Source organism: Eriocheir sinensis, chromosome 17 (genome assembly GCF_024679095.1).
Source record: "Eriocheir sinensis breed Jianghai 21 chromosome 17, ASM2467909v1, whole genome shotgun sequence".
NCBI lineage: Eukaryota > Metazoa > Arthropoda > Malacostraca > Decapoda > Varunidae > Eriocheir > Eriocheir sinensis.
Window position 1 is genome coordinate 9,289,365 of NC_066525.1, and position 7,779 is coordinate 9,297,143.

At 43.9% G+C, this 7,779-nt stretch overlaps 1 protein-coding gene across 1 annotated transcript in view; it reads left to right on the forward strand.

Annotated features, from left to right (window-relative positions):
• LOC127000118 (protein tiptop-like) overlaps window positions 1-7,313 on the forward strand; it is a 57,889-nt gene extending 50,576 nt beyond the window's left edge. The window contains exons 5-6 of the mRNA XM_050863538.1: window positions 5,096-5,217; window positions 6,772-7,313. The gene's annotated coding sequence lies outside the window, so the exon portion shown is untranslated. The remainder of the gene's footprint in view (window positions 1-5,095; window positions 5,218-6,771) is intronic.
• The last annotated feature ends 466 nt before the right edge of the window (window positions 7,314-7,779 follow it).

Below are 7,779 nucleotides of genomic sequence, written 5' to 3' on the forward strand. Positions count from 1 at the left end.
TCGTTTTCTGTGCCATAATGGTCGTCTTGCCATTCTGCGATGAATTCGCCGGGTGATTTCAGGATGGAATCTCTGCCTGACTCGTGGTCGCGTGGGGCGTGCGTTGAGGTAAAAGCTACGGACAAGGGTGGAATATAATTAATATATGGTGTTGGCATGAGTGTGGATTGAATCCAAAAGGCTAGTTAAAACAAACTGAAAGGCGTAGACGTGGGAGTGGAAGCATTGAAGGGACGAAGTGAGGCCTATCGAGTCTGCTTTTGTGGAGCAGCCCAGGAAGGGAGGTGTGGTCGTGCAACACGTGTTGATGTTGTACAGTTTTTCCCTGGCTTAAAACACTTGATGGTGCATCAGTGTATCTCAAATTTTTCACAAGAGTTAAGTCCCACGGGGGTGCTGGTGAGACAAGGATCAGAAGGGAATAAATGAGTACTGTACCTAAATTGCCATTAATTGCCCCTGCAGATGAAAGCGTGATCCGTTGTATGGCGTGGGGGAGGCACAGTGGTGTGACGGTGACTGGAAGGTAGGAGTCCCAGATGTGTTGTATTGTTAAAGTATTTACTAAGGAACTAACTTTATTACGACTAGTTTTCTGTGAATTGTGTAAAGAATTCAAAAGCCTAACAAAAGAAAGGTGACTTTCGAGATTTACATATGCTAGACTACAGCGAGTACTGGTGTGCAGCATGTCCGCCTGGTAAGCGACGAGCAAAATGACAGTGTAAATGTAGAGCTCAAGGTGTACATAGTATTAGTTATTATGATTAGCAGCTAAAATAAACACCAAGAGACTTAAAAGTGTGTGGCAAGAGAACGCAGTGTTGTCAAGAATTTGAAGATAAGATCGGTTTGCCAGGAAGACAAACGAAAACTTCAGGCGACACAGTTTCAAGGAGAAGTATACTTATTGCGTTAATTGTAGTTTAGATGCATAGAAAGTCTTGAAGGAGAGAACACCGAGGAGGAAATTATGGCCAGTGATATAATTAGCGTTTCTCTTGTGGGAGTACTACCAGGGAGTGATGGCGGGCACGTGAATGTAACTGTAGTGTGTGACAAAGGTGCAGCGAAAAATGTAAGACAAAATCAAGAACGGGAGGACTGCAGGTGCAAAGGGGGCCGACCTGTGGGTGACATTACTTTTTATGTATATTGCTGATTGCAGTTGATTCTGAGTGAGCGCGTGCCAAGTACTAAGGTTGAGTGGAAGAATGAACATTGGTAAAACTGTGGTATGGACCTAAAATGATCCTCGTGAATGACGGCCGTACTATAGATAAAAGTCCTATGTTAAGCAAAGTCAATGAACAGTAGCGATGGTGACGGTGAATAGTATGACCTTCGGTGGGACAAATGGAGCAAGAAATATTGGCAGGAAATTCAAGGTGTTTGGTCCCAAATTAAAAACAGGTACTAATGAAACACAACGAAAAAAAAAATACGTAGATCATCCATAAAGCAAATTTCAGGTTTAGACAGGGAGGATGGCGTGCTTGTATGCTCAGGAGCCTTCGTGATGGCTGTGTTTTATGGACGAGTATGCAAGGTTCAGAACAGGTGCTGCAGGAGGAAATGTTAGTATCACTAATATCACGGTGGCCACTTAACTGTACGTGTGTGGGGATTAATCTTAGTCTTGTCTCGTATGCGTTTTGATCAGGTACAGTTTACATGTTGAATTAAGAGGCAATCGTACGTACAGATGTATCCAAGGGTCCTATGTGCAGCTGTATTTGATGGTCGTATGTACAGCTGTATCTAACGGTCGTAACTACAGTTGTATTCAATGGTCGTATGTACAGATGTATCCTAGGGTTTTAAGTGCAGTTACTTCTGACGGTCGAATGTACAGCTGTATCTACGGTCGTATGTGCAGCTGTATCTGACGGTCCTATGTACACTGTATCTGACGGTCCTATGTACACTGTATCAGACGGTCGTATGTACACTGTATCTGACGGTCGCGTAGGACCTCGTATCGCTGGTTTTATTCTTCCCGCAAGTATAACATTGACACACCATCCATCAGCACCAGCGGTGAGAAGTATTAGTATTCCTTCCACCGCCTTAGTAAGTCATCCCTCGAATCACATTGCACCATTAGCTCTGTGTGTATGCTTGTTTGCTTGTGCTTGTTTGCGCGCGTGTGTGTGTGTGTGTGTGTGTGTGTGTGTGTGTGTGTGTGTGTGTGTGTGTGCGCGTGCGTTTGCGTGCGCTTGAAAGTGCTTATTTATGCGTGCTCCCACACTTTTTTGTTTGTTTACGAGGGGGTGCCGTGTGCTGGCCACTCATTAGAGGAGTGACTTTCCTTCTAGGGGATATTTCCCTGTCCTTGTCATTTGGTATCTGAGCAGCAGGCGTGAGTGTGTCCAGCGGGTGACGGTGCGGGACTGTTCCTTGTCCCCTCGAGTGGTGGCCGCAAAAACTGCCATATGGGTAGCGGGGCATCAGCCGTGTGCTGAAGTGAAAAGCGTTACATGAAAGGGAAGCCTGCGATGCACATGTCCACCTCCCTTTTTCATATCAGGAAACCGTATAAAGTCGTAGTTAATTTCGTATGTCAGCAAAGTTACATGAGCAGCCCGAGGCTTAGGCAGACTCCCACGTCCCGACCACCTCGCCTGGGCCCGTGACCCTTGCCTGCACGCCTGCCGCGGAGGGGCAGCGAGGGATGTTTTAATGCATAGTGATCAAAATATGATTAATGGAATTTGCTAGTTTATCGGAGTCGTTTATTATTGCATTTATGATTACGTGGACGTGTATGAATTGTCAGAATGTGAGTTAAATTACTGGACGGATTATCTGTCCGGCAGGTTTGGAGTAATTGTAGGTAGTTATTTGTGTTTATATAAAATGTTTTGATAAGTTTGTAATTGTAATTACGTTGGTCTAATTTGCAATTAAAAGCAGTAACCTGTAAGATACATTAGTCCGCAGTACTGTCGCAATATAGCTGTAACGAAGGTGTTTGTGGTGCGTGGCCGCGAGTCTTTGGTGTGGCGGACAGTGTTCACGGGAGTCTCACTGGCCTGAGCTTGTGCGGAGTGTTGCTGAACACTGATTAAAGCTGGTCAAACATTGTGATCAGTCATGGTTTACGCGTCAGTGCATTTCTTAATAATGGTGATGCGAAAAATGTTAAATGAATAAAAAGAAAAATAGGACCGTATCTGAACAATAAAAAAATCCTTCCTCTTCACGCGCATGTAAAAGGTCAACATTTGGTGCTTGAAGCACAAATTAAATAAGTGCAATGAAATTCCAGTTTGATCAAATTAATAGCAATATATTAAAACATGCTATATAAAATAAATGTCCCAAGGCCGCCATGGGGCGAACATGACGGATGTGTGACACGCGGCGGGCGCGGCTACTGGGTCCATGCGGCGGGAGTGTTGGTTTGTTTGTGTGGCAAGGGGCAACCTTCATCCATGGGCAGTTAAGTACTTTTTGAGGTATTTCTTTACCTGACTGGTCCTTTAGCAACCATAAAGCTCTCAAGACGAGGAACCTATATACGTATCTGACCACTTGCTATAAAGTAACCAACTCCGTAGTTTATAGCTCCGTGAATAAAGGACTACCGAAAGACAGCACATCTGCCTCTTAATTCCACTGTGGGTGCTGATGACCAACAGTCAGTAGTGCAAACGTTTAAAAGGCAGAATTATAAACTTCAACTGCAGCCCTGAAAACTTACCACTAACCAAATCGTTGCAATTTTCAAGCAACAAGCTGTCACCATACTATATCGTGGCCTCTCAGGTACCGCAGATTACTTCCATAGAAGTAGTGTCCTGTTAGCCTTGTAGTCAATATGCAGGTTATGGTGGCTCAAGGTGGTGGTGGTTGCACAGATCAGATCTCTGAAATAACGCTTCTGTGAGTTTGCGGCATTGGGCGAATTTTTGTTTGAACACACAATGATCTCCATGATCGACATTTGGCAAATACTACAATGCAGAATTCATGCTCAGCGGCAGTAATCTACACGAACTTAACTCCATGGTAAGCGGCGATGCTGTGCAATGAAATGTGATTGTGATTCGTGCTGTCATCTTGGAGTACTTACAGTATTTCCACGAGAAACTGGAGGGTGCGGGGTCAGCCCCGTCCCGCACCTTGCCACACACACTCAGCACCTCTCGCTTCCTCCCATATGTCAGTATTTACTACCTTTAAATGAATTTAATTAGATAATTGGATCCAATAAGGTCATATAGTGTTAAGATTGTTTCGTTTTTAGGATAATAACAAAGATTTTGAATACATACCACGACATTTGACAACCTTCTATTCCAACGTCGTATATTACTATCGGATTATCCAATTATTTATTTAAATTAATTTAAAGGTAATAAATAGCTGACATGTGAGAAGAAGCGAGAGATGTTGAGTGTGTGTGGCAAGGTGCGGGGCGGGGCTGACCCCGCACCCGCCACTACCCCACCTGCCAGTTTCTCGTGGAAATACTATAGTCTGCTGATCCTTATTAGGTGCCCGACTACGCAGTGCCTGGCGGGGTGCGCCTCGATGCGAAGGCGAAGAGTATTTCTTGACACTCCCTCTCGTGTTCTCATCTTTGACTCTACCTCGTCAGGTCTTCCTCCTGCTTATCAGTAAAACTTATTGCCGTAAGAAGAACGAACAGGTCTAGTAAATACAAATTATGAATGAAAATGAGATACTCCTCTGCATCGCCCTTTTGTTATATGTAATATTGAAATGCAAGATGCTTCAAATAATTAGTATACGACTGTTGCGTATTGGCAGTCTCCTATTGTCTATACTATTAGGGTACGTACGTTGTGCTGCATCTGGAAGTGTGAGCTGTGGGCATCTGCTGCAAGCCAAGGCTGCTTGTCATGACGTGGCACCTCGATGAAAGCTGCCCAATAGGGGGGAGTGTGGATATTTTTAACAACGTGGGAGAGGCAGGGTTTTCATGCTTCATCTGAGTCACCTTCACAGCCACCTCCACTTTGCTAAGGCTTAACAGTGATGCATGATAAAACAGGCGTGACGGAATGTACGACCAAGACACTCCAACACGTGTACGATTACTTACTAACGTCCTCATTATCTCCAGAGCCTGTGTTGACGGTGCTGGCGGGCCTTGTGTTGTGAAAGAGACGGTGAGTGGTGACGTGGTGACGGAGGACGTCAAGCAGATCCTATATGGAGAAAAGTTTCTTGGAAGGGTGCATGCAAGTAAGAACTGCTTTTCACAGGTGTAGACCATCACTCCCTGGTAGGTGACGTTTAAACTTTGGGCGCAATTTTTATACGTATGTATCTTTATTCCCTCATTTTACCTTTACCTGTGTTCATTAACAGCAAATAGTGTACAGTAAGGGGTGTGTTAGGGTTTACTTGTTATGGGAATGGGTGTGTTAATGTATCCTTGTCTCATCGTCATGTAACAGTACAGGGCTGTGAGTGGCCTTGCCGTGCTCGCCTCTGCCAGTCGATGGTTGAGGCGGTGTCCGGCTGACGCTCATTGGCGGACAACGGCGGAACGACTCTGCTGTAGAAAGTCTTGTTGTAGGGCATCAGTATTATTTTTTTGTTTGATACTCAGTACATGATTAAATACTTCTTTCCAAATTATATTAAATTCCATCCATAAGGTTTTCTCGAATAACCCACGTCGTTCCGCCCTGACTCGCCGCTGAGGGACATGTGTATAATTTGTCTTAGGAAGGGGGATGAGCGGAGACTTTTCATTACGGAAAAAATGCCATATGGAATGTATTTTCTTAGCGTTGTGCCTTCTTTTTAACAGCAAGGTTAGTGGCTGCCGTGGTACAATGCCATAATTTCACTTGCACTATAAAATCACGAGGAACTCAGGGTGTTTTGCGTGTTGTATAATGTGTCGACTATTGTCATCATGTCCAGGATTCTGCCAATAACAAATATATCAATGGTAGATTAACAAACTCAGCGATCCAGTAAGCACAATGGCCTTTTGGGGAGGCAGAATTGTGAATGTTTGAATCTTAGTTATAATTATACTAGCGAGGAGGCAGCAGCGTACTGATGGTCTTTGGTACTTCTGACAGCTGACAAGTAATGGCGCAATTCATGTTTATAATAGTGTAGCACTAAGGTAGCAGTGGTATATATGTATGTTAAGGATTGTCGGTCACGCTGCCAATAGCTGTTATCACTCATCGGAATTCCTAAGTAAATTAATCGATTTCTGGTTTTAGCGGGACCATTTTGGGAAAAAAAAAAACTGTTCCTCAACCTTACCCTATACGCAACCGTTATATTGCCCAACTATTGGAGGTACGGCTGTCTTATGGGCTGATAGCTGCGTAGTGATAAAATCAGCTTTTGGTTCTGCTTGCAAACTTGTTTCTAGGAATTCCGATGACTTACTACAGCTGTTGTCAGAGTGAAATGATCTTTGAAATGTGATAATGTTACACGATAATTACCACTGCTGTGATAATGTTACATAATAATATCAAATAAATGAATCATAGAATAAATTACTTGTCATCTGTCACACGCATCGAAAACCTTCATCAGTACGTGACAGCTTCTTCGCCAGGGTAATTATAAAACTATTGAGTCGCAAAGCATGTTAATTTACAGTTAATATTAGTTATTGGCGAAGCACTGGACAAGATGTAGTCGATCAGTTATCACGCCACCACACACACCGGATCGGGAGATGACTAAATAAAAGAAATATATATTACTGGATTTATTACGTAGCTTCACAATTTTCAGCTATTCGTGTTTCGTTTGCAGGAGAGTGACCCTGCCTTCACGCTGGAGGAAAGAGTCTGGAAGTCAGGGTGACACACTCGCTGCAGGCTGTAGTACGCGTTGTTAGTGGGGAAATAAAACCAAGAACATTTATCACCTGTACTCTCCAGTGGTGCCAGAATGTTTCTCCAATGAACGCTTAAGGAGGCAGCAAAAACGAACACCACGATGACTCCTCGTGGACTTGTTTCCTCCAGCGTCAATGAAGAATCGTCGTCGTGTTGCCTCCTCGCATCCCATAGCGTTCATGAGGAGTCGTCACATTTAGTCAATGGAAAAGTCCTCAGTGTTTTACTTCCCCGGTACCAACGCCTACTACATACAGCAAAGTTTACCCTGACTGCCTATCTCTTTCCTCCAGTATGAGTGGGCAGTGTGTCGCTGTGGTCCTTGAAAGAAGTCTCCGGCGTCCTCAGCGTTCTGGCAGCCCTTCTCTACTATCGTCATGCGACCTTCCACGTCATCTGAGTCTGCGGGGAGAAACTCATCAACGTCACTGATGCTTTAATAAAAAGAATTGAGAACTAGTTATATCTATCACCGGATACCAAGAGAGGGAGAGACGTGCAGCAAGAGTTATCTGGAAGAAGCTAAACATGTAAATCAAGTTGGGAAAATAAGTATTTGGTTGATAATAAACTCTCACTAGTCTTCAAAAAAGGCCACTGATAGGGAACTAATTTTATCAAGGATGTTTGCTGATTAAAAGAAGAATCAAAGACAAGGGAGTGAAATAAATAAAACACACACACACACACACACACACACACACACACACACACACACACACACACACACACACACACACACACACACACACACACACACACACACACACACACACACACACACACACACACACACACACACACACACACACACACACACACACACACAGAGAGAGAGAGAGAGGCGAGGAAGGGATTCGGATTAAAGTAACTTTAGTACATATCCTGACCGTAATTACCGTATTCTAATTACCAGGATATG